This window comes from Apostichopus japonicus, chromosome 7, assembly GCF_037975245.1.
Source record: "Apostichopus japonicus isolate 1M-3 chromosome 7, ASM3797524v1, whole genome shotgun sequence".
Taxonomy (NCBI): domain Eukaryota; kingdom Metazoa; phylum Echinodermata; class Holothuroidea; order Aspidochirotida; family Stichopodidae; genus Apostichopus; species Apostichopus japonicus.
In genome coordinates, this window is record NC_092567.1 from 10,129,676 (window position 1) to 10,156,178 (window position 26,503).

At 38.6% G+C, this 26,503-nt stretch overlaps 2 protein-coding genes across 11 annotated transcripts in view; one reads left to right on the forward strand and one right to left on the reverse strand.

The window, feature by feature from the left end:
* LOC139970087 (uncharacterized) overlaps positions 1 to 26,503 on the reverse strand; it is an 853,056-nt gene that overhangs the window by 214,056 nt on the left and 612,497 nt on the right. The window contains exon 1 of one of the 8 annotated variants that reach the window (XR_011793961.1): positions 24,628 to 24,678. The exons of the other annotated variants lie outside the window; for them this stretch is intronic. The gene's annotated coding sequence lies outside the window, so the exon portion shown is untranslated. Of the gene's footprint in view, positions 1 to 24,627; positions 24,679 to 26,503 lie in introns of those variants that run through there. 8 annotated transcript variants of the gene reach the window in all.
* Positions 1 to 26,503, forward strand: part of LOC139970058 (uncharacterized) — a 354,811-nt gene that overhangs the window by 21,472 nt on the left and 306,836 nt on the right. The window lies entirely within an intron of this gene.

Here is a 26,503-nt window from a genome sequence, read left to right on the forward strand (position 1 = left end):
ACACTGGACAGCAACTGAAGTAATATTGTACCATAATGAAGGGCAGGAGCAGAGGGGTAGCTAGGGGAGGGGATAGGCCCTCAAGTATTTGTCTGCCACCCCCAGTCATATACACTGGGCAGTAACTGAACTTCAGTGTAAAACCGGACCGGGTGTACTTTTACTCTCTCAATACGCAAATATGACGTTAATACAAAATCAAAGATTTACTTACTCTGTACAGAGACTAATCTTGTATCACAATGGAGGGCAGAAGGGTCTATAGGAGAGGGCAATAGGCCCTCAAATATTTGTCTGCCACCCCTTGAAAATTGAAATTATCGAAGCTGGAATAGAGATAAACATTATAGTATGAAACATTATTGCCTAGGTTTCCTTTTTTTCTGTTGGTTTTATCTGTACCAGGTGTCAACATCCGCTCCGACTGTTATTACCAAGTACGCAATATAATATCTGAGGGTTGCTCAGAAGGAACATTGATCCCAGAATTTTTTTATAACATTCTTGGTCGAATTAACCCTGCTTATACCTCGACTTTTGACTATTATTTTCGAAAACAAAAACGACTTTACATATTGACATTTTGTGGTTTTATTTCTGATATTTGATTTTTCTTATAGAACAATTTAGACTGATATCGCAACTTTCCACGCTTTATAGAAATTGTAACGTTTGTCATGAAGTTTTTACGATTATCTCGAAATGTCGTCACCAAACGTTTGCTGAAAATATGAATTTCATTGAAAATGGAACATTTGATTACCTCGCATTGTTTGACTGACAAAGGATCCAGCCGAATGACTCAGTGATGCCTTAAAGTAGCCTATAACCGTAGATGAGTGGACCTGGTGTCCTCGACACTGAGGAATGTCTTGATCTAACAAGTGAACTAAAGGAAGGTGTGATAATGCACCCCCTCCCTCTTCTTCCCTCCAGTCGCCCCTTCCGACTCACACACCTCCCTTTGACACTCCAGGTATTCGGTCTGTCGGTACAACGAATATCACCTTTAATTGTGTTATTATACTAATTCACGTCACAAGAACACTCCGTCTTCAACGCAATCCAATTCCATGATATTAAACTACTGCGTGTGCATGGCTATGCACTGAATGTGAGGAAAGATAGAACAAGCACCGTCTTTAACCATCACGCCCCCATCACCATCCCATCCCTAGTAATTCCACTACATATGTGACTCCATGTGTGGCTCCATGTAGTGGGTCACGTTTTTCATCGTATATCGAGTGAAATATATGCTTACTTTGTACTATGGAAACTGTGTACAACTAGCGCATTGTATGTAAATACTAGCAACATCAAACAAACAGACAAGTCTTTCCAGACCCCAGGAAGAGGAGGGTTAGTTAACACACACTGTTTCCTGAGACATTTGGGAGCAAAACACTGCTTCGTGATAACATGTACCGAGATACCAAACTAATACTGTAGGTAGCGTGGTTTAGATTTCAATTCTAACAGGTACTTTACATACGGAGTAGTACTACAACATCCTTAGTGTAATAGTGTAAGTATAAATGCAATGTGCAAACAAAACAACAATAACTTACTCGTTTAAGTTCAGCTGGAGTCAAACAATGTATAATTTTATATATAAAGCATTATTATACAAGTATATTATATGAACAACGGAAAAATGGATGGGAATGAAAAACAAAGAAAAACAAATAAAAAGAGGATTTTAAGTATTAAATAGTAAACAATATAATCAGCAACTCATGAATAATCATCAACCAGATACATACACATGAGAGGGAATAAATACATTTTCAGTGAATTATGGTTTAAATTACCTTGTGCGTAAATGTTCTGTATGTAAAGGCGAACATGAATTATGAATGGTTGGGTATACGTCATGGACAGAAACGAATCATACTGTCTCTGGCCCTATACTGTACATCATACAAAGTTCACTAATATATTGGTCACTCAGCCGCTTGAGGAATTCTTTTAAAAAAAGAAAACGTAAATACCTTGATCTGCAGAGTAAAATTTGTTATTAATCAGGAAAAAAGATTCAACCATAGCAGTACCATTTATGTCGAACACCACCAAGAAACCAATTAAATCCCTTTATAAATCGAATGATTGCTTCTGAAGGAAGGTCCATTACACCCTAGCAATCCCCCTACCTATAGACTGTTTTTTAAGCTTGCTATTGTAAAGTGATGTGAGAAGTCATTTAAGTTTAAGGTTGGGACGATTGTTTTCTTCAATTTCCAGTCAGCATTTTGACCCATTACATACACAGTAGGCAAATATGACGTCATTCGGTCAGACCACATAATATAGCTTGTATAGGCAAGCAATATACTAACTAAGAAAACCTGTCGTAAACAATTGTCAACAATATAAGTACGGTTCATTATTATTATTATTATAATATATTAAGTAACGACAGTTAACGATAACTCTTGTGTATGGTATATACTCTACAAACAATGGCAAGCCAAAGGGGGAGGGGGAGGGGGAAGGGTGGTTGACCGCCCATCGTCCTTCACGGAATTGTTATGGCGTAAGAAATATTTATTAGCAAAGCCTTGCGCTTAGAACTACTTATATGGATGACATTTATATTCTAAATACGCCTCAAAATGAACCAATTGACGTTTACTGGGGGGAGGGGGAGGGGTGTACCCTAGACCCACTACGCGAAAGTCGGCTTGAATGACCACAGGACATCATCCTCTCATTTATGAAATCTTTAGTTCGCCTCTAGTCATTCTGCAAAGGTTCAGGTTCCTAACTAAATCCATCCATGGACAAGTTTGAATATGTCCTCCACTTTTTCAAACCTGCGCACGCGTACCTGTGTAAGACCCCTGCAGGGAGCTGTAGTACATGACTATCGGGCCATACAATGTAGTGTCTGTGTTGCTCCATACCTTGCAAGGAACTGTCACACACTGAAGAGAAGGGAAGCTGACACTGAGTTCTTTGCAGTAACTTGATCTGTCATAATATATAATGATTATGAGTGTATATCATAATTGTAATTAAGTAATCATAATTAGGGAGCTGGAGTATAAAGAGCTCCCTGCTTTAAATATGGAGCTGTCACTGAGAAGATCTCCCTGATATTATTAGGGGGTGATCCCTGGGAAGAGCTCCCTGCTATAATTGAGGAGCTGTTACATATAGAGCTCCCTGGTATTATTAGGGAGCTCTCACTGAGAATAGCTCCCTGCTATAATTAGGAAGCTGTCACTGAGAAGAGCTCCCTGCTACTGTATAATTGAGGAGCTGTTACATATAGAGCTCCCTGCTATAATTAGGGAGCTTACTTTGAGATATCTCCCTGCTATAATTAGGAAGCTGTTACTGAGATATCTCCCTGCTATACTTAGGGAGCTGTGTCATATTGAGCTCCGTACTGTAATTAGACATCTGTCTTCGAGAGAGAACCCTGTTATAATTAGGGAGCCCCCTCGTTATTACATGTTATTTTTGTTTGCATACGTATTTGCATACAGGATCAAAGTATCAACAGATAACTGTATTAGTGATGTACTAAACTGTTTGTTCCTTATGTAAATATCGAGTGACCGAATGTTAAATAAACAACATGAGTAGCGTGATATATATTCTGATTTTCATCACTGTTACAAGTAAACAGGGGCGTCAATCCGATTTGAAACGTGGGGGTGGGTGGGGGACGTATTCGAATCGAGTATTCCGGCCGTAAGTACTATCTAAGCGGAGCGCCACCATCGGCTGGCGCGCAGCGTACCAAAAAAATTTCGGATTGCAATATCTGCCAGATCGCTGGAGGATGGCACTTGCCAGGCTGGATAGCAGCCATCTATACTGTAGTTGCGTGATATCGGGTGAAAATTACAAATTCCTCAGAAATCTGCAATAAAGTTCATGCGACCTTCATTTTTGGTGGATTATGTCTTTTATTAGGGATTCCAATTGACATGAACATTAGAACCCAGTGCAAGTTGACAAATGATGCGGCGAACTGGAACCCCAGCCCCATTAGGCCTTGTTTCAGGATAGAATACCCCTCAATTGTTCAAACCGATGACAACTAACAATCTGTGAATAAATTTTATCGTCAGACAGAAAATAGGTCCCATGTGAGTGGTGGCTAAAGTGATGAAGGCATCCAAATAAATCAGTGGTTGTTCGTTGGAGTCCTCACGCAAGTTACCTCGGTTGCTAGGTGGATCTGCATCTGGTAATCGGGTGAATTCTGGCCGAAGCGTACTATGTAACCAGCGTGTACCCAGGAACGTACAGTAGCTAAGGCCTGGTGATTGAGGGGGGGGTGGGCGTGTAGTGGCTGAAAATCCAACTGGATGGGTTTAAGCCAGAAAATTCCGACTGCTGCTTTGTACCCCCACCCACCCCCCCCCACACCCTCGCGTTACTCGTCAACGATACGGTCAGTTTCAGTCAGAAACCCAATCTTTCACGACTGCACTTTTGTCCAGAACTTTTTTTCGATGCATTTGTACCCACTGGCACTCATTTCACAAATTTATTAGCCCCCCCCCCCACCCCAACCAAATATTTTTGTGAAATTTCGGGCAAAATGCTGTTAATTTTTCGGGCACCTATACTGAAAGAAAGATAATTTGCAATGTGTTATTCAGTAGTTAAATTTATATTATAATTACCATTAATATTGTAACGACTTTCAAATAATTCTAACCAATATGGAAGGGTAATAAGATGGAAATGATTTTATGCTATTAACATGCGATTTTTAAAAACCGATGCATGTCTATATGATATGCATTAGCGTATGGAACGCGCGCGTAGCGCGCGAAAAAATTTGGTTATATTTTTCCGGCAAGTCGTTAACCCCCCCCAATCAAATTGGCTCCTACGGCTATGACGGTAGTTCTATTAGGCATTTTTTAATTGGAGTATTCAAAATCATAGGAAGTTTTGTACGGTGAAGTATAAGAATCGCGTGATACAATTTCTCAAAGTGGCAAGGAAAACGTGGTAAATATGACAGATTAAAGGTAAATTTTGACGGACATTTTTTAATTTTTAGGTCATTCACAATCACAGGAATATATGAATAGGACTAGATAAACTAGAGTGAATTTCCGACTGTCTCACTCCTATTTTCAAACTATCGTCAGTTTGACCAAGTTTGGGGTGAGACACTTACACACCCCTCTCTAGCGACGTCCCTGCGTGTACCCAGTGTTCTCACTGTAGATTAAACTCCGGTATCACTCAACAACAAGGTAACATGGGATGCGCTGCCACGGAATATGCTCCCGATTTCATTTCCCTAATATTAGGGAACGGGCACCGTCTTTGAAACACCATCTACAACTAAACAACCACTATGTACAAGCTTTGGCTCTAGCTATGAAGTGCTGTCTCTTATGATAATGACGGAGCGCACTATTTTCAACTGGAATCGCCCGAAGATGCAACGTCTGAAACTCCGAGGAACCAACGAACTTAACTCCTCAGGCTTCAACTGGGCTAGACGTTCGCGGTGAATATAACAAACCATCACATGGTTCAGCCTCTGTTGCGTCACGGTGCTCCGTAGCCTTGTCTTTAAACGCCTCAAAGCACTAAAAGATCCCTCGGCTTCCGTCGAACTGGCGGAGGAGACGAGGAGCAACCACAAGAGAGCTTCGACTTCACCAAACATAGCCCGTACCGCTGGATTCATCAACTTGAATATTTGTCTATAGGCCTACCCTTCAACCGACAACAACTGGAACCGGCCTCGAAAGAAAGGCAGATTGTCGGAGAGCGCAGGGTACCAACTCACGATATCTGGGTGGAACTCTCCATTCAGCAACATTGAGTGATATTCGATGATATGAATCCTGAGATGTGTAAATCCTAACCAAGGGCGTAGGAACCGGGGGGGCTGGGGCGCCTGCCCCCCCAGTGAAAAACATTGGGGGGCGGAAGTATCATTCCGCCCTCCCGCTCAGCAAGTCAGAAAACCCCTTTTTCATTTCCAAATCAGAAAAAAATCTCATTTGGAGCACCAAATTGCATCTAAGGCCAGGTGAAAATGCAAAATTATTTACAAAATCGTGAAGTGGGTGTTGAAGTGTGCTATATTGCACCAAATTGCATCTGGGGCCACCTGGAAATGCAAAAAAAAATCCAAAGGGGAGGGGGACACCCCCTCCAGGCTTAGACCCCTCCCCCAGGCCGGCCATCAGTCTTCAGCCCCCCCCCACTCAAAAGTACCTTCCTACGCCACTGATCCTAACAAAATAGAGACGCGACATTACTTTTTCCAAATGTGTGGGGGGACATTTGATATTGTTTTCTCCACCCATCGAAATGTGGGGGGCGTGTCCCCTGTCCCCCTGGATTGACGCCCATGCAAGTAAACATTACACGACGATTGCATATCTGTTTGCATTGACTCAAGTGTACTCTATCACTGCAGGTACACAGTGACTCAGAACAGAGCGAACTGAACGAATGCTACACATTCCATGTATGATACTTCCTCAGCGCTAACCTAGGCCTCAAATTTTACAAGTCATTCACTTTCTTTGTAATGAGCAGATAAAATTGGAGACGGGAAAAATGGAGATGGGAGACGTTTAAGGGGGGGGGGGGGGCCTGGGTGTGAAAAGGTGAAAGATAGTTTCATCAATCTGGGCATTTCTTCGTATGCAAGCTTGATTTTCAGCACGAGACTATGTTCTCGCTGTTCGCGAGTCAGGAGAGGAATTAAAATAAATCAAGGCAGATAAAGGCGCTCATTTATACATTGCGTCAGTGGCGTAGGAAGGTACTTTTGAGTGGGGGGGGGGCTGAAGACTCATGGCCGGCCTGGGGGAGGGGTCTAAGGTGGGGGGTGTCCCCTCCCCTTTGGAATTTTTTGCATTTCCAGGTAGCCTCAGATGCAATTTGGTGCATTATAGCACACTTCAACACCGAATCCATTTTCTAAACTTAATTTTGTATTTTCACCGGGCCTTAGTTGCAATTTGGTGCTCCAAATGAGATTGTTTTTCTCATTTGGAAATGAAAAAGGGGTTTTCTGACTTGCGAAGCGGGGGGGCGGAATGATACTTCCGCCCCCCCCACATTTTTCCCCCGATTCCTACGCCCTTGCATTGCGTACCTCTGTTTCATGTTGAGATCAAGTCATGACATATTACATATCATAACAAACACCTCAATCGTGTCTCCGCTCTTAATTACATTAATGTAATGCTTTATTCTCTCATTTACAAATCCTCCAACTTCTTGTCTAATTTCAACATTCATTGTGGGCAAATTAATTCAAATCCTCCTCATTAAACGATAGAGGATGGTATCACCGGATTGTGGATAATACTGCTTAAAATTTCTTTGTTTGTTTTGAGATGTGACAGCCTCGAGTTTTGCGAACATATTGTTTCACTAATCAGGTATTACTACAAATTAAAATCAGACAATGATTAGTTTACTAGTATATAGGCGTAGGAGATAACGCTACAAACACAACCAGCAGCTTTTAAAAAATGCTCTGATCAGGAGCGTTAATCCGAATTGAGAGTTGGGTGGGGGTGAGGGGGCATAAATAAGAGAGCATGATAAAAACTCGAAGAGTCGAGTCGGTGAGCGACTTATTGCAAAGCCTTTTGGGTAGGGTCCAGGGACGAGTCCCCGACATTGATCCAGGGGTCGGACTCTACAAGTCTTTAGGTTTACTTCTGTTTGGTGCATGATTTGATATTTCATTCATGAATATATTTAATAAAGGTCACATTTGACAAGATTATAATTGAATTAAGAATGACTTATCTATTTCACATCCTGGTGTAACTTAGTGCCTTAATCATGATTATTCAAAATGAAACTTAAACCCAAATGGAAACATCTAAACTTTGCACACAAGAATATCTTGTTATCCAGATATCTACAACATGCACACATATGGTATTATAAGTACATTTCAAAAACACTATTTGTTATATAGGCACATTCGCTTCATTGGAAACAAAAAATCAATACAATAAAGATATACTTCAGGGCAATAGCCTGGGTAGAATGCCCAGCGGCACTTAAGGAACATCGAGAAAACAATTATCGTCCAAATGTTACATATGGTGCTTTGATGTGCGGAAATACCAAGCGCTTTTACAAGAAATTTTAGTGGGTTGGTCATTTCCAAACAGGGACCGTTATGACACTATCTGAGCGGAGCGCCATCATCGGTTGGTGCATAGCGTACCAATACAAGATCGGGCATATGGTGGTAGCCGTAGCCAAAACATGGTGAGGGGAAGCCATATGGGGAATAAGGTGTATATTAGGAAAGATAGAACAAACACCGTCTTTAACCATCGCCCCCTCCATCTCCCAAACACCCTCCATCTCTCTCTATCCCTCACTTCCTCCAACCCCAACCACTTCCATCTATCTCAAACACCTCCATTCTCACCCCACCTCCTCCATCCCCAACCCCCTCCATCTCCCCACCCCCCTCCATCTCCCTCAAACACCTCCATCTTCACCCTTCTCCATCTCCCAAGCCCCCATCATCTTCCCAAGCCCCTCCATCCCCACCCTCTCCATCTCCTTCAAACCCCTCTATATCCCCAACCCCCTCTATCCCCCAACTACTCCATCCCCATACCCCATCCATCCCCACTATCTCCATCAAACCCCTCCATCCCCCACCCTCTCCACCCAACCCCCTCCATCTCCCCAATCACCTCCATCTCCCTCAAACTCCTCCATCTCCCCACCCTCTCCACTCCTCTAACAATTTATCATATTATACATTAAATATAATTATACAAGTATAAATGAACAACATAAAACTGGCTGGGATGTGGGAATGATAAACAGAGGAAAAGAGGATTTAAGTTTAAACAGTAAACAAAATAACCAGCATCTCATGAATAATCATCAACCATATACATAAACATGAGAGGCTATTAATATTACATCATTAACCTTTAACTAACCGTCATTGGAATTCATTGCATTTTAATTAATTAGGTGCTACATTAACTTTCAAGTTAATGTTCGGTATATAAAGCAAACATAACGTATGAATGGTTGGGCCTACACCATGGACAGAGGCGAAGTATACAGTCTCAGGCCTTATACACCATATACAGTATGTTAATATATTTATCACTCAGCAGCTTGAGGAAGTATTGTCTACAACACAACCGCCATTCTTTCTATTTATTACGAAGACCAACATAGTACTACAACAAAATTGATAGAATCAGAAATATAACTAGATATATAGTAATGCAGAAATATGATGGTGAAATGTGACCAGAAAATCTAACATAGCAAAGTATAAAGAGAAACTAAGAATATGATGATAATATAGATTCAGTGTTATCGGAAATCAACAGCTAAGATTCAAACATACAAGGCTTCTCTTAAGTTTGTAAAGTGATGCCGGTCCGGTGTATGACAAGCATCATAGAGCTTCAGTTACAATATTATTTAAGGAACGTTTCACAAGAGTAATATTGTGGATTGAACAACAACTGAACAGGTTCTGTTACCCCTCTCTCTCTCTCTGTCGATACTGAAAACATGAGATAAAGAAGTAAAAACATGACATTACTTAAAACGGTCAATTTGACGTAACTAAAATTGTGACATCAGCTGCATGGTCACCTGACATTAACTTATTATACACACCATGTATGCCAATCAAGCCATTATACAGACCATATACATGCCAATCAACCTATTATACATACCATGCATGCCAATCAATCCAGTATAACTACATTACTCACATCAGGGGCGTATCCAGGATTTTCCAATAGGGGGGGCGCCAGGCATGAATGATCGCCGTCCTGGGGGATGGGTTTAAGGGGAGGGGTGTACAATTTTTGCTTTCAAAGAAGGGCTGAAATGCAAAATGGTGTCAAATGCATGGGCGGCGATCCGTACTTCCGAGTGGGGGGGGGGGATATGACCTTGTTGACTATCTAAGCGTAGCGCCACCATGAGTTGGCGTGAAGCGTACAAGAAAATTTGGGGATTAACAAACCCTCTAGATGGCCGGAAACGGCACTTCCCGAGGTTTCCAAGCGGCTTATACCCAACTTTAAAATAGGGATGTCATGTCCGAAATATCTCATAATCAGGATCCAAAATACTTTTTTTTTTAATTTCGGGTGTTATTTTGGGAAAATTGCCCCTGTCAATCTTGTTTCAGGCGCAACGTTAGAATGTTCGAGAGCTCTTTTATATTATTCGATGAAGAAAATGGCCTCATGCAGGCTATTATAGGCCTATACACATGCAATACACAATTACACATAGTTACATTCCTAGGTACCGATTGCTAGGGCATCCAGGTGAAACGTGTATTAAGCATTACCCTGGTAACATGAGATTCTCAGCTGTTCGAGGGAACATGTACGTGTGTAGGCCTACTATACACTGTAAAAACACTTGGGTCATTTTTTGACCCAAATTTGACCCAGCAACTTAGTGGAATCTCCACCAGCCCAGGTTTGGGTCAATTTGACCAAGGATCTGTGTCATTTGACATCTGACCTAAAACTGGGTTATTTTGACCCATACGCTACTTTGACCCATATGCTACTTTGACCCAGCTTTTGACCCAGTGGTTAGTGCAATCTCCACCAGCCCAGCAGATTGGGTCAAACAAATTGACCACATAAATGGGTCAAAGCTGAATTTACATTTGCAGTTGCAGGAAGGCTATAAAAGAAATGACATAAGACTTCGATTCCTAAAGATAAATTAATTTATTCAAATCACAAAGTGGTGTTACAATAAAGCATGCAACTTCTTCTATTTCACATATAATTATCGATATTCATTTTGTTTTATTCCAACTAGAACATCATAGTAACACTAAAAATCAGAGTAATGTGATACCCATAAAACTAAACAAACAATGAACACAAGAACATAGGCTAAATCTAATGTACCAATTGAGAATCATTGGAAACTAAGCAATGTTCCTTAAAATCCTGACATACTTAACTAAAACAACTGATCATTTATTCATGTGCACAAATTTTAGTTCACTGAGGAATATGTTCTGTACTACTTGAAAGACTTTAATTGTTGATCTCACAGCTAGGTTTGCTGCAGTGTTTGTAATATTAAGTTAATCAAGACTGGAGCATGCACTCACTCTCTACTTGTATCCTTAGTCACTGTAGTAATTTGATTATTAGCTAGCATTTCTAATTGTTTTTAAAGAATATAAATAAACAACATTCCATAGTTATCAATTGTATAAAATGTTAGGTATACAAAGAAGACATGTAGTACATCAATGGTGGCTGTAAGAAATCAAATATTTTGGAAAGCTCAATGTTTGGTGGGGGCTTTGTCAATGTCAAAAGTCAAAGACAATATCAAACATATTTTGCAGTGGGTTGGTGGGGCAAGACAAACCCTATGGCCAGCTGCCAATTAATAAAATCTTGCAAGCATATCCCAAAGGTGATAATTTCCTCAGTAGTTCTTGTACCAAAACAGCATTAGATTTGAATGAGGAAAAGCTGTTTATAACATACAGTACAAGAGTTATAATCACTCAAAAGTCATCAATAAATGGAAACACTGTGAATAAATATTTTTGCACCACCAATATGTTACAATATGTATTAAATTTTCAGTTGCTCAGGCAAAAAATGTACATCAGTCATGCTTTTGGCTAGTTGTGCATGTATGATGTATGGTTGGAACACTAGTTTTGCACCACTGTTTGTGAGGCAGTTCTGCTTCTTTAGTCCCTCTAAACTTAACAATAACAAATACCAAATGAAACCTTGTTCAAGGTAATATAACATGCAGACATAAATAGAAAACAACTTTGTCACATTATGTAAATTAAAAACCTCATGTAATCATCCCATCATGTTAATGACCATGAACTAAGTGTTAACCTATAATGTTGCACTGCCCAAGGTTTACAGGAGATATGTTCATATCCCTTATATGTGTTTTGAGAAAATTATACATAAAAATTATACATAAAAATTATAAAAAAAAAAAAAAAAAATCATATTAAACACTACTTTTGACAAAGTTGTTTACATACCTTTTTTTCTCTTACTGACTACTTAAAAAAGCACGTAGGCTTCTTACTGAAGGGGATGTGAAACCTTTCCTTTCCCTTCACTAAGCTTAAAGAGGAATTTGTGTATAAATTCCCAGGTTGTTTGACACTGGCAGGGGTAGGATATGTCAAACAAGTACAATGATTTGAAACAAATATCAAAAGCTGCAATCAAATCTGTTGCTGGCTGAGCAACCCCTTCGATGATCACAAATGACTGAGTCGGATACCTTCTATCACCAAATGCAAGGACGAATGGCTGCTTTCGAGTTCTATCTTGCTTAAGCTCATCTTCCATGAATTGAGAAAGATTGGTCCCAACCTTTGGAAGAAAGAAAATAAATTGCTGCTTTCAATGCACACTTAATTCTGTTGTCACTAATTTAAATAATTAGCAAATCTTTTCACTTGAATCATTACCACAGCAGATTTAAGATTCTGTTGACCTCAAATGACCTTGGACCTCCATGAAAAAATAGAGGGATCATCTACTCACAAAGGGCTACCTACATACTAAGTTTAAGGTTCAAGCAACTTAACTTGGCACCTGACTGTTATAAGTGAAAAATCATCATGACATTTTATGCGATTTAATTACATACCAGTAGGAATGACTGAGGATGTAGGAATATCAGTTACTTAGCCTACACAGTTAAAAAAAAATTGACCCTTATCCCTTACTGAGTATATTGTATGTAGACTGTTCAAGATAATGGTATTAGTACCTTTTGGATCTGTTTTTATGTTGCACTTTACAGGTGTAGGCTTCTTTACTTCTTTCGGTGTTGCTTCTTGTTTCTTAAAGGCATGGGATCGTTTTCGGGCAATCTTTCCTCAAGATAGTCTGTAGCAGGATGTTTCCAATGGGCTTTTGTGTACCATGCTACATATAGTCCACAGATAAAAATAGGACATATATAGTTAACTTCAATTGTTCAATTACACCGACTATAGTCTTGGCATAGACTGTTTGTTGGAGTATATCATATTTTACTGCAGTGGCATAACCAGTAGGGGAAAAGCCCCCAATTGGTCACCCCATCCGCCCCAAATTGACATACAAGTAAATTAGTAAGATAGAAATGATGAACCATTTTACATCTTGTCCACCCCTTAAATACAAGAATTTTATCCCTCCCCTTACACCCCTTCCCCATATCTTGTCCCCCTCCCATTGCACAGACTCCTTGCTACCCTTCAGCTCTCCCCCACCCCACCCCCCACTAAAAAGTCTGATTATGCTACTGTTTTACTACATTTAATAGCACACTGTTAACTCTCTGTTCAGCAAGATAGCTATTAACAAGTAACATTATACTAGTCTTAGCCTCTAACGTTATATTTAGTTAAACTTACGTAGTGAGGTTAGGCCTATGCTTTATCAAAGACCAAACGTTAGGTCTAACATTACAGCTATCTATGTATCACTATCAGTATCACTGTATCAGGGTAATTATGGCCTTGTCTGAACCACGGCGCTCGCAGCACTAATAACATGTTACTTAGGCCTAGCCTATCATCATATCTACAATGGCATACTATAATATAGTATTTAACTAATAAACGTTGCGAGCACCTGTGGCCTGAACTAGTCAGCATACTTTGGCGTATATTTACCTTTGAATATTGGTATTTACATTGGCAAACCCCAGTCATCAAGGGTGGAACTAACAAACGTGTCCATTTTCAGAGCCCATCAAAGTTTTGATTCAACTTAGACTGCCTTCTTGGTCCTGAATTTACGTATGGTTTGTAGATTTGTGTGACGGTGTTCAGCTGTCGTCTACGAAAGGCGTCATGCAAAAACGCTGATAGTGGTCACATGACATAACTTATCCAATGAGAAAAGTCTTTGAGAGTGACCCAGTGCAAAAAGTCAAACTTTCATCGAGCTATTTCACAATTTCAAACAATCTTGCGTAATAACTCAATCAATACGACCCATTTCTGGGTAAAGTATGGCTGACTCAGCAGATGGGTCACACAAAATGACCCAGGTGTTTTTACAGTGTAGGGCCTATATGAATACTATGAGGGTGCATATATGTACTATATCAATACCGTGGGCGCAATAATACATTTTGTTGTTATAGGGCCAATGAAGCCTACAGTCAACTATTCTTGCTTTATAAAGACGCTTTATTTGAAAAGATCGCACTGCGTTTATGGTAGGCGAGAAATGAAGCTAAAAAAGAGCCGTACATTAACGAAGATGCATAAATGTAGGCATGAAAATATTCTTATCCCTGGCATTTGGTGGGGGGGGGGGATATGGTGCATTACATCCCGTCCACCCATTTTCATGGGGGATATATCCCCCCTCCACCCAGGATCGCCGCCCATGGCCATATGTGATCCATTTTTCGACCTTAATAATAAGCAACATTTCCAGTAAATATGGACACAAAATGCACAATTTAGTATGGCTGACATGTCATTTAGTGTTTATAGTGATAATACAAACACAATTACCATCTATGTTTCTAAAACTATTATGCCGCCGAACTTCGCCAGAACCTTTTTTCGGCAAACAAAAAATAAAGCATACGGGAGGGGGGGGGGGGTGAGCGATCACCGACATCTCACATAAAGGTCGTCATCAATTTTTTTTTTTTTTTTTTTTTGCTAAACTTTTTTTTTTTTTGGTGACGGGCCAATAGGGGGGGCGCGCGCCTGTTGCGCCCCCCCCTGGATACGCCCCTGCACATGCACATATTAGCACAACTTTTGTACCAGTCATGCCACCCCGCCAACACCTCATCTCCCCCCCCCCCCTGAAGCAAAGAAAAAAGAGAAAGTCACTTAGTTATTGGATTTTATGGTTAAAATAAATAATATAGCACATATAAGTAACTAGTCAACGAACAATCATAGCATATTCTGATATCGAAATATGGAATACTGTTACATTTAAAAATCACCAATGAAGAAAAATCATTATGAAACAAAGATTGGCATAAGGGGAAGAGTGTTACAAAAGAATGGTTTAGTGTAATATATTTATTCAATGAATAATATAATGGATAAAATCAAGGTATATTTGTTTCCACTGATAGAGTATTTCGTGGTGGGATCAATACAATTTTTGTTTGGGGCTAACAAGGTGAATAGGCTTTGGTTATTCAATGCACCAAACATTCACAGCAATACAGCAGCATGTCAGTGAAATGTTCACAGAAAGATTGTAGCTTGTAGCAAAGCACCATACCCATGTACCAAGAATTGGAAAGAAATATATGTTGTGCATTTCAAACAAAATGAAAATTAATAAAGTGACCTGTACAGGTATATGTAATATCTTGTTAACCAAAGAGGAGCACCTACATCTCTGGTTCTGATAAATCGCATTTCCTTTGGTATTAGTTTGTCAATAAGTCATATTAAAACAGTTTGTGCTTTCATTTGTCATAATTTGGAGGAAGGGTGAAAGGGAAGGCTGGTTTAAGGTCTAATTGATGCCCTATGGTATCATGTCACAAAATGGGCTCTACCCCAGGAGATTGGCCACCTTTTTGCAGTGGGGGGGGGGGATGTTATCCAGAAGAGGGGTGAAGGGGAGGGCTGTGCCCCACTCTTTAAGATATTTGTAAAAATGAAGGGTACATAGATTCAAACATGTGCTATGTTTTGTCACTCTTGAAACAATCTTGAAGATTTATCAACTGTGTATCTTGTACTGCATTTGCATGTTATATCCTCATATACTGTACTTCAGAAATTTATTGTAAAAATATTCTCTCTAGAAGTGAGGGATCAACCCCTTCCTCTTGATTTTAGTGAACACGAATTTTACATAGTTGCAACCCTGCTGTACTCTGTCTCGATTTGAATTTTGGGGGGATGGGGTGGGCCGGGGGACAGGGCATTTGGCCTACATCCATGCTAGGGAGGGGTCAGTCATCATTAATACTACATTTGTGTGATACAGCTGTAAATATTGCAAATGTATACAACATTAAAAGTGTGCAGTTTAGAACAATTTCCTGTGAGCAATGAAAAGGGTTAAAGAGTAAAATGTTACTTACTGTAGGTCCATCTATGATACCGAAGCAGCGAACATAGCACCTTGTTGCTTCATGTATATTCAAGTTATTTAAAAGCTATGACGACTGGTATGACGACTGTTAATACTAGTTATATGGAGATGTAAGATCTAAAGATAGCAATCCTGGTAGCAGATGCCGGGTGAATCCCTAATTCATTCAATCATCTGATTTTATTTATTATTGGTTTAAAACAATACCAAGATTTCAGGTGGCAATGCACATAATAACTTCAAAGACTTGATACTTCAAAGTTTCTCAATTTATAACACATCCCTGATCAGACCAAGGTACATACTACAAAAACTTAGCTTGTCCGGCATGTGGGCAATCCTTATTTTCTACAGAAGTTGAAGTTTTCTGATGAACTGTTAAGTTAGGTATCTATCAGTAGCTGTCCCTACTTTAGAGAAATCTTCCATCCACAAATGCATAATATGAAAGAGGAATTGTGTTTAGTCAAGTTTTGTTAGTTCTACACAATTAAACAAGTGGATTTTTAAAAAAAAGGGCATTTGATGTTATTTATAGAGCTAATTAGGCACCTACATATGGCATGTAGATTTGATCAAAGGAACCCATCACAACCCATAACCATTTCAATCATTTACAAACTGACTGTTGAGAATTATTATGTTAAGTCTCACCAGACTCACATCCACAAAGGAAGTTATGTCATCAATAATGTGTTCCAGCTTGACTTTTTCTTTCACTTTCTTGGAGGAAATGTACAGAAGAAATGTTGAAAACTGTATCACCTGGAGGTTAAAGAGAAAATACACAATAACTCAACTTTCCATTCACTAGATTTATCAGGTGAAAATTCATCAGGTTTGGATCATTTTTGTAACATACATCAACGTCTTCCCTTGTGTCTTATTAATACGTATATATGAATAGTATAGAGCTGTAATCTCAGGGCAGCAAATACATTGTTTTTAGGAATATGTTTTGCATCTGATGTAAGCAATTACAACACTTGTAGTGGTGACTAATCAACTCCATGTTACCTTCCAAGAATTGTGTAGACCCCTAGCCCTCCCCCCCCCCCCCCCCCGATAAAAGACATTGACATCTTTTGACAATTGCTGGAAATTTTCTACCAGATTTGTGAGCTATCTTCCGTAGTATTGCAACAGAAAATAAATGTAGAAAGCACATGTGCTGGAGTTTCCTGGAATTATCTCTTAAATGGCCAGTATTATAACTGAAGTGCAAATAATGTACATTTTATACAGAGCACATTAAGAGAATCCTTCAACACTGTTGACCAATGGCTAAGAATGGAATTCTGAATTACTTTGATTTTTACTCTGAGGACATGCATAGGGTCCAGACGGTTCATGCATGTTTTGTATTACTGACTGACTGACAACATATGCACACATTACAGTAAACCCACTAAAGACTTCCATTTGTAATCCCTTAGTATATAGCTCATTTACAAATGACATAAAACCTAGATTATCTTCAGATTTAAATTTGACATCAATTTTCTTGGGTTTTAGATGTACTGAGAAGGGAAGGTTAGGAAAGGTTAGGATGGAAACAGAGATTTTTATGGTTCCTGTTAGTCATTCTACATGGTTCTAACTTAGTGTGGGTTTGGTTCTAACTTAGTGTGTGTATGGGTCTCACTTTGTGTGCAGTGACTCTATTTAATTGTTAGGGCACATGCACTTATGAATTAAATTTATTGTCTATGAGCCTGCCATACATTTTACTGCCTATTATTTGCGGCAATTAGGCTGACAATACAGGAGTCTGGCTGCACTATTAAGACCGAGTACTACGCTTACCTGCCACCCAACACTACAGTATCAAGTCATCTGAATATTTTGTTCCTTCATTTATGATGAATACACAAAACAAAGAAATGGACCTGGATATTAAACACATACACCTCTTTGTGTAGTTTTACACATTGGTATGCAATACAATGTATGGCATGCAGTGTCTAACATATGGTGTATGTACTGTATGTTGAGGCCTTTATCTTCCCCTCTGGCCCTTAGGGAATTTGCTGATCAAGCAAGATTCAAAACAATTGCTGTTTCTCCAGGATTAAGGCAGTAACAAAATCACTTTCTACCCAGAATCAAATCTAATTATAAATTACACCCAGCATATCAGTCCTGACATACACTAATTATACACTAATCATTATCATCAGCATATTGTAAACCATTCTGTGCAAGATCCACATCATGTGACCCCCAAAGATCATCTCAAGACTGATTAATCCACATTTACCTAATGAGGAGATAAGAGCAAAGACAATAAGAAACATATCAGAACTAGATGTTTAATGCAAACGATAAAATCCCTTGTTTTTGGTTCCTTGCTTTAGCAAAAGGAACCTATGCAGTCAGGTTGGCGTGTGTGTGTGTGTATGTGTGTATGTAAGCGTGCGTGTGTGTGTGTGTGTGTGTCTGTGACACTTGCTTGGGTACGCTCTATCTCAATAAGGGAATGTTGGATTGAGGCCAAACTTGGACTATAGATCCGCCATATGGAGAAGGTGTGCCCTATTGTTTTTGGTGCCCACAAAGGTCACCAAAGGTCAGTTATGGTCCAAAAACCGAAAATATTAAAACTGCAATAACTCCCAGTGCCAATGTGCGACAAGATTGATATTTTGGGACAAGTTGTGAACTGGTTAGGGGAGCATTTTCAAACTTAACGGTCATGTGATCCGAGGTCACCAAAGGTCAATTAATGATAAAAAAACTAGTATTTTTGCAATAACTTGAGAACGAAATGTCTGTTAGGGTTGGGAGTTGCCTCAATGTAATCCAATTGTCGACCCGCATCTGGGTGACCCTTGACCTCGATTTGACCTCTGGTGACCTTTTCGTGTTTTTGGGATTTTTACAGTTTCGATGCTATTTTCAGATGTCAAAGGTACCTTCTGATCATAAATGTCAATAGGTTGACCCCGTGTGACCTTTATGTGCGAAGTTATATGGGGTCAAAGTTTTTCGGTCGGAGTTAGGATGGTTGTACAGACTTTTCGTTTTGTTTTTTGGAATCAGGAGATTAAACTACATCTGAAACCAAGGTCAAAAGGTCAAAGGTCACATTAGAAAAAATGTGCTTATTTTGGGAGGAAACGAGCAAAAAAGAAAATGTTTGGTTTTGATGCTAGATTTGGATATCAAAGGTACCTTCCGATCAAAAATGTCAATTGGTTGACACCCGTGTGACCTTCGTGTGCGAAGTTATACGAGGTCAAAGTTAATTTTCACACATATAATGCAACAACTCCCAGTTCCAAGGTGTGACATGGTTGATATTTTTGGACAAGTTGCAAATGGTATAGGGGAATATTTTCAAACTTAACGGTCATGTGATCCGAGGTCACCAAAGGTCAATTAATGTCAAAAAACTAGTATTTTGGGGGTAGAAAATGGGCAAAGAAAAAAATGTTTGAAGTTTTATAGTTTGATGCTCTAATTAAGGTCTCATCAATCAAAAATGTCAATAAGTTGACCCAAGGTGACCTTTGTATGTTAAGTTATATGAGGTCAAAGTTAATTTTTAGACATTTAGTGTAATAACTCCCAGTGCCAAGGTGTTACACAGTTGATATTTTGAGACAAGTTGCAAATGGTATAGGGGAATATTTTCAAACTTAACGGTCATGTGATCCGAGGTCACCAAAGGTCAATTAATGATAAAAAACTAGTATTTTTTGCGATAACTTGAGAACAAATTGTCCGTTAGGGTTGGGAGTTGTTTCAATGTAATCCAATTGTCGACCCGCATCTGGATGACCCTTGACCTCAATTTGACCTCTGGTGACCTTTTTAGTGTTTTGTGGATTTTTACAGTTTCGATGCTATTTTCAGATGTCAAAAGTAACTTTTGATCATAAATGTCAATGGGTTGACCCCCGTGTGACCTTCGTGTGCGAAGTTATATGAGGTCAAAGTTAATTTTCAGACATTTAATGCAATAATTCCCAGTTCCAAGGTGTGACAAGGTTGATATTTTTGGAGTAGTTGCAAATGGTATAGGGGAATATTTTCAAACTTAACGGTTATGTGATACAAGGTCACCAAAGGTCAATTAATGATAAAAAACTAGTATTTTTGCGATAACTTGAGAACAAATTGTCCGTTAGAGTTGGGAGTTGCTTCAATGAAATCCAATTTTCGACCCGCATCTGGGTGACCCTTGACCTCAATTTGACCTCTGGTGACCTTTTCGTGTTTTGTAGATTTTTTTACAGTTTCGATGCTATTTTCAGATGTCAAAGGTACCTTCTGATCATAAATGTCAATAGGTTGACCCCTGTGTGACCTTCGTGTGCGAAGTTATATGAGGTCAAAGTTAATTTTCAGACATTTAATGCAATAACTCCCAGTTCCACGGTGTGACAAGGTTGATATTTTTGGAGTAGTTGCAAATGGTATAGGGGAATATTTTCAAACTTAACGGTCATGTGGTACAAGGTCACCAAAGGTCAATTAATGATAAAAAACTAGTATTTTTGCGACAACTTAAGAACAAATTGTCCGTTAGGGTTGGGAGTTGCTTCAATGAAATCCAATTGTCGACCCGCATCTGGGTGACCCTTGACCTCAATTTGACCTCTGGTGACCTTTTTAGTGTTTTGTGGATTTTTACAGTTTCAATGCTATTTTCAGATGTTAAAGGTACCTTCTGATCATAAATGTCAATGGGGTGACCCCCATTTGACCTTCGTGTGCGAAGTTATTTGAGGTCAAAGTTAATTTTCACACATTTAATGCAATAACTCCCAGTGCCAAGGTGTGACAAGGTTGATTTTTTTGGACAAGTTGCAAATGGTATAGGGGAATATTTTCAAACTTAACGGTCATGTGATCCAAGGTCACCAAAGGTCAGCTAATGTTCAAAAAAGTAGTATTATGGGGGAGAAAATGGGCAAAGAAAAAATGTTTGAATTTTTACAGTCATGCTCTATTTAGGTCTCACCGATCAAAAATGTCAATTGGTTGACCTCCGGGTGACCTTTGTGTGTGAAGTTACATACAAGTTCAAAAGTTAATTTTTTGACATTTAATGCAATTAAATCTCAATGCCAAGGTGTGACATGGTTGATATTTTGGGACAAGTTGTGAATGGGGTGGTGGAACATTTTGAAACTTAATGGTCATGTCATCTGAGGTCACCATTGTTATCATATCTGTTGACACGCTTGTAGGTCTCTTATATTTCTTACATTTTCGACGCCATATTTAGATCTCAAAAGTGCCTTTTGATAAAAAATCCGATCACATTTTGTGATCACAAAAGTGTTGGCTATAGTGTTGGTTACTTTATGGGAACATGTAGGACAATTACTTGGACTATTTCAGCCCAATCTTGCTTGATAATATGATGTGTATCGTCATATACCCCAAGCAAGGAACCACAGTGCCCTTGGGCTCTTGTTGAGTTTGCCTTTTTAATATTTACTCAACAGTTATTCCATTGCTCACAGATACACAAGCTTATGCTAAAATGACTCAATAATTGCAAGTTCATTCATTTTATTGCAAGGCGCTTTTATTTTAAAGTTGAATAATTTTGGGAAATTTATCCATAAAGAAAACAAAAGGCAAAACTTGGTAACATGTTTGCAATCCTATGGTTTAGACTAATTTGGTCAGCACACTTTCTAATTGGTACTTTTAACGTTGTTTGGTGCAGCAGGCCAATAAAGTTGTTCCCAAATTTCTAACTCTATTACTTTGAAGTCAAGCAAAGTTAGGCAATATTACTGGTCTAGATTGCTTTTTTTTTCAAACTATCTGTATACCAGTGTGAAGCAAAGGCTGCTCTATTACATAAATGTTAGTGTTTTTGCTTTCACAACTTTCCCAGTAACTTAATTTCCAACTTTGCCAATATGCAGCAACATGATGCACCCCCCCCCCCACCCAAACACACTCTTATAACAGAAAAAATGAATTACACAATAACTTTAAGAACAGAAAAATAATACAAATGCATTAAAGATTTCAGATGACATAACATGCTGAATCCTAAAAAACTTGTCATATTGTGTTGTATGATCTTCTGTGATAGAATCGTAAACTGTTGCTAGTCATAGTGCAATACTGAATACCTATCATCATCCTTGACAACTATTTAATATAATGGGATAGGTGGACCTTGCCATAAATTACATAATATCCACTCAACCTGGAGACGTGACAATAGAAAGCCTTCATTAGCATTATATGCTCACACAGGAATGAAACTGTTACATTATGAAACAATGTGTGTCTAATGACCATTAAATTTGGTCAGACTTGAGAGATTAGAGATGTACTTGGCATCAGAATTTCATCTTCTTGAAAACTACAATTATGGTACAATTTGTAGAGATGATGCTACAATTAGGGAAGCACTGAACAAAAGAGGTCTCACAGAATCCCTAAGACACAACTTTTAGCAGTGTTCTAACTAGATTGTTCATATTTTAGGTCTTGTTTTGCAGTGATTGGGGGTTGGGGGGTCCTGGATGATAGACTTTTCGGTGAGGAAATTTCCCTTGAGGGATCATCTGATATGTCATGGAGTAAATATATCCAATTAAAAACTTGCATTCTCATGGAGGAGGGGGATGGGTGGGAGGGGTAAGAATCAGGTGGTGGACCATACAATCATTACCCTGATAATGTAAACTGTACGCATGTCTTCAAAGAGCTGTAATCCGGATATGAAACTGGTAAATCCCTAAACAGGCTGATCTCAGGACTGAATAATTCCAGTTTACCTGATGATGAGAAAAAACAAAATGCATTTGGTCATCAGTTAAAATGTTATTATTTATGTAAATTGACATCACCCGGTCTGCAAGTAGCTTCATTCTACCATGTAACATTGTCAAACACAGAACACAGCTACTATAAACATACAGTATGGTATGCTACTGTAGTTTCAAAATAAATTACTCAGTTATAATTATAATAACAATGTAAAGAAACTAATGCAACTAGAATACAAATCTATAGACTGTACAAGATGAGTTCAAGGTCTCATAATGCTTCCCACAGTGTATATACAGCTCACCTAATACCAAACTAATTGAAATATAAAGAAACATTAATTTGAAATTGAGACAAGCATTGAATCTTCAGTACAAACTTTAAGCAATACCACTGGCAATCCAGTCTGATTAATATTCATTTGAGAAACAAAAGTTATAACAATGCAACCCTGAAATAGAATGGAGCCTGAAGAAAACATGATGACTGTTTCGGTCACATAGTTTAGGAACCATTGGTTCACTGGATTTCGGAAATGATGACATTGTACTATAATTGATTGAGTTAAAGTACATATTTTTCTATCTGCAGACTTTGACATATAGTTGTTATTTCATAACATGTTGTTCGGTGCAGTCCTGTTGTGAGAGGGTGAGGGTTGGGTGGAGGCTACAGTTGTACGTCAGCTAAGTGCCCAGTGAAATATGTGATAAAGAATGATATACTTTTAACTTTGGATAAACAAAGACTTAAAAAAAGTGGATCTGGTGACACAACTGTGCATGGAACTGTGCCTGGCTCTCTATGTTACTGATTTTGTGTACACCTTATTTGAATGATGCTTCTTTAGCCTCACAAGATGTGATTGTGAATCTTAGAACTGGTGTGCGACAGTTTATCAGGAGTTTGGCTAAAATTAACAAAGAAGCAGGAAAGGAGATACAAACCCAACCATAATCTTCAGCTGATATGATAGACATCTTTGAGATGAATAATAAAGGTGGAGTTGATTTGCATTCTACTGTCCAATTTTATATTTCAAATCATATTTCCAATATTTAAGCAAATGCTAAAAACAGTAATCTCTACTGTACTACAGTCAATAAATATCATAACAAACATAACACATTAAATTTCAAGATTACAGTATATCCATAGTTGTGTGACATATGTGTGACCTACTGTACCTAAATTAATCAAGGTGTTCTTGTTTGATGGAGTGTTCATTACAAATACTTCTAACACAAAGCTCAGCAATACAGACCTAGTTGACTTCTTTAATGTTTCTACAGCATTATGGAATATCTAAAATGGTATTTCAAGTTTTTTTTATTTTAATTTGAAGAAAATAAATACCTACACAGAAGACATATTTGTAGGTAACCCAAGCTACTTTCATATAAACCAACAAGTTGTCTTCCAGTTTTACAATTCTGGGAGTGTCAGGAGTTCTAGAAGACTTTATTCATATGAGTCTAGAAGGCAATTTTTATTTCAGTTTGGCAAATGGTAAAATGTACCAGAGGGTGTTGAGGTAGCTATTGTGTCATACTGTAGCAAGGTCATTACAAACATACCAAGTACTGGATTAATCCAGCAAGAATCCGATCGTTTTAATGTCCTTACTAGGGCGTAATCCTGTCAGTTGTATTTTGAGAAGATGAGTTAAAACTTTATATACATTATTTTAGTGAGAGTGAATGGAGATAAAAGAGTATTCCTCGATCTGCGACGCTATCCATAAAATCTACCACACATCTTTGAAACGTTATCAATACTGTTCAACACTTACCATTAATGTGATTACCATCACATGGAGGAAATATCAGATGATGAACCATTCATTGTCCTTGTCAGCACAGTATGAACGCGACTTCCATCAAAAACTGGTAACTACAGGTGGAATAGGTGATCCTCTAACAGCTTGCTTCATAATTAACCTAATGAAGAGAAAAGAAAGTGATGTGAATGAGATTTAAGTCCTAATTATAGGAGACATTGAGAATGTCAGTCAGAAATAGTCTCTGGCTAACTACCATGTATACATGAACAATCACAGAGAAAAAAATACAGAGGAAGGAAAGTACAGTTCAGTTTCCAATAACCAAGTATTAAGTGTAAAAACAATTAGCCAGTTAAGCATCAAACTTGAACCGGGTTGTCCGTTGTTTAGTGGAAGTGGCACATAAAGGTGTGGTGCAGTGATATAAATGAGCTCCCAAAGGAGAGTCCAACCTCACACGAACCCAACCATGCATGGTTTGGGCTTGACTGAGAAATTTGTGAGATTTCGCACCTCTCTTTCGTATTGAGGACAGAATGTCTTTTGAATTTCCACTCATTAGGAGATACTGTAATTGTATCTAATTTAGTGTGTCAGCTTTGGTGGATGTGTTTTCATATTATTTTTCTTTATTTAATGGCACCAGGCCCTCGAGACTGCATTGGCTACATTGACCTAGTTACACCATTCTCGGGGGGGGGGGGTCTCTTTCTAGATTTTAGATCACCAAAGGTTTATAAAGTACCCTGTTCAGCTGGTCAATAGCCATACAATATGGTTAGTTCTTTCTACAAATTTGGCAGATGAAGACACTTATAACCTCAAAATTTGGAGTTAAAAGTTTTGAGAGATGAAAAAGTCAAAATTTTGACTTTTGAGGTGAAAATCTTGAGATAAAAATTCCAAATATTGAGAAAGCAAATTCCAAATTTTGAAATTTGGAGACACTTATATATTTTCTTAAGCTACCGTACTTAGTCGCCGAAGTAAGATCAGTCTTGAGACCAATTAGATTTCTTAAATCCAACTGCAGTGACTGGCTCAGCAATGTTTAAAAATTAAACAAGCATAAGTGACAATTCTTTATTCACAGCTGTACATTCTCAGATTAGTAGGAAGTATTTCCAATTGTGTTCATAGTGTTTATAGTGGCTGGACTTACAAGGGTAATGCAAAGCTCTCCAAATCTTCAGTACAGTATTTTCACATACTGTAGTTTCTGGAATCTGCATTTTGAGCACATGAGGACATGTCAGTAATAGAAATACTTAATCTGATTTTACTCTGTGGAATATATAGCTGAGCCCTGGCCGGGTGCTGGGGGCTTCAGAAGAGCTCTGTTACATCTCTTCTACTTCATGTCCTCTTGTACTAAGTATGAAGCATGTAAATACATGTTAGAGAGAAAAATGTAATTTCTATGAAGTATAAATCTAAGCCCTGGTGGGAGTCCCTGGGGACTTTAGCTGAGGCATTTTCACTTTTCAGATATTTAATGTTCTCTGATAGTGATTTTGCAGCCCAAGTGAAGCCAATGGGGGGGGGGGGGGAGGGGGAAAGTTATAACCACCCTTATGGATGCCAGTGCATACATGTTTTAATGCCCTCTAAATGTGTTTATTTTAAACAGTATTTAGCTCTCAAATATGCAAGGAAGAAATGTTATCATGACATGATATTGATAAAGAGTGGCAGGGGAATTTAAATTCCTTAACCATGCCTGCTAGCCATATGTTTGGTGAATAAAGTCACAACAACCAGATTAACTTAATTCTTACCATTCCTATGTAACTCTGTGCATCAAGAAGTGTAGGATACTGAAAGAAGCTTGATAGATGCATACAGACCTAATCTGTTTGACCCCAAAATATGGAGAATAACATTT